This window comes from Schistocerca gregaria, unplaced genomic scaffold, assembly GCF_023897955.1.
Source record: "Schistocerca gregaria isolate iqSchGreg1 unplaced genomic scaffold, iqSchGreg1.2 ptg000428l, whole genome shotgun sequence".
NCBI classification, from domain to species: Eukaryota; Metazoa; Arthropoda; class Insecta; order Orthoptera; family Acrididae; genus Schistocerca; species Schistocerca gregaria.
The window spans coordinates 204,001-205,920 of record NW_026061855.1 but is presented as its reverse complement, the minus strand read 5'-3'; positions in this window follow the sequence as shown (position 1 = coordinate 205,920).

Genomic DNA, 1,920 nt, shown 5'->3' with positions numbered 1-1,920 from the left:
TCAACCTCATAGCACTGTGCGACCACACCTCCAACCACTTCGCGAGGCTGGCCATTTAGCCTATTTCTTCATGCGGAGGCTGCACTACTCCCACTCAGGTCCATGACTGGCTACTGGCAGAGCGGAAGTTGCACTAATCCCTAAACAAAAGCTTCAGCTGGTGGCAAAGTTTCGATATTTGATACCTGAGAAATTCCTGTTGAAGCACATGCTCTCTCTCTCTCTCTCTCTCTCTCTCTCTCTCTCTCTCTCTCTCTCTCTCTCTCTCTCTCTCTCAAGCAGTCACGTCATGTAGTGTGCCACTGCCAGGACTGTACGCACCGTTGGTCATTGTTGGTTTAAACCACAAACAAAGCAGCATTTACCTGGTAAACCCCAGGTGTGGATGTCTTGGAAATATTCCCGCACTCTATCTGACTGATTGAGTAATTAATTACATCGATACCCTTTTTGTGGACAGTTTTTCCTTGCTTCCTATTGGTGGATAATAGAACTGGAATATTTGATGGGATGTTATCCTACAACCTCCCAGCCGGCCGGAGTGACCGAGCGTTTCTAGGCGCTTCAGTCTGGAACCGCGCGACTGCTACGGCCGCAGGTTCGAATCCGGCCTCGAGCATGGATGTGTGTGATGTCCTTAGGTTAGTTAGGTTTAAGTAGTTCTAAGTTCTAGGGGACTGATGTCCTGAGCTGTTAAGTCCCATAGTGCTCACAGCCATTTTTACAACCTCCCAGTATGCAAACCCTACTGTTATTTTTTTCACTTGCCTCCTATCGGTCGATACTAGTACAGTTACGTCATTTGGTAGAAAGTCCATTAAGTTGAAGGTAACTGAAAATTTCGAAGTTCAGTTCAGTTGCACGCTATGTCTATAAACAATCTGTGGAGGGTTTGTACTGGTGCTACAATGAGATGGAGATGGAGGAGAACGAGAAGGAAGGGTCTACTGCCTGATATGATAGAGACAACAGCAAATACCACTGAAAGACAGAGATCACTGTGATGTATTGAGAAGCACTAAACCTGACACACTTAAACCACCTCCTGATCGTCCACACACAGCGCACCTGTCCCCTCGTACACCGCCATTGCCAACGCTCAGAGGCCAGAGAAAACTGTAGCAGCCATGGATGTGCGTGTATACCAGAATGCACCATCCAAGCCATGCGCGGAGTCCAGAGATAATTGAGTTGTAGGACTTCGTATTTCATCAATGCATTCAGGACCAACACTTGGCAGTGATCAATACTGAATTGCTCAATTGTCCATGGAGAATACATGCAACACACGCGATCGAAAAGACAGCTATACTCGTACTGAGTATCAGTTCGCTATTCAGCTATCCAGAGGGCATAATCGCCGGGAGTTGTCCTGCAGCTGTGCGCAAAAAACGACTAGTCCGCTGGCCTGAACTTTTCTTTGTCTCTACCACTCGCAAGAGCTTTTAGCCAGCAAACCCATTTGTTCTGGCCACAGTCTACCTCTGCCACGTGCTCCTCATGACGAACTTTGTCGTCCTAGGAAACCAGCGACGTATTTATCACTGTAATTACAATCACATAGTTCGATTGCAGCCCCAACCTGATAACATTAAAAAGAGATCGAAGTAAGAGAAACACCTCCTCCTGAAGACTGTGGCTCTGGAAATATCAATAACCCTCTTATGACTGGGCACCTCCTTATGGCTATCGATGCCTTGAAACTGCAATCCCCCATGTCAAACCCATATCTCCCTTATGACTGGACACAGCCGTTTTCTTTGTACATGTTGAAACAATAACCACAGTCACTTCACACCCCCAAAACTAGCTTTATAATCCTGCCATTCACACCGCCTACTAAGTACAATACTTTGCCAGTAACTGAATGCTGGTGGCTCCAAGCAATATTCAGTGGAAAACCGCAATGGATCGACATGC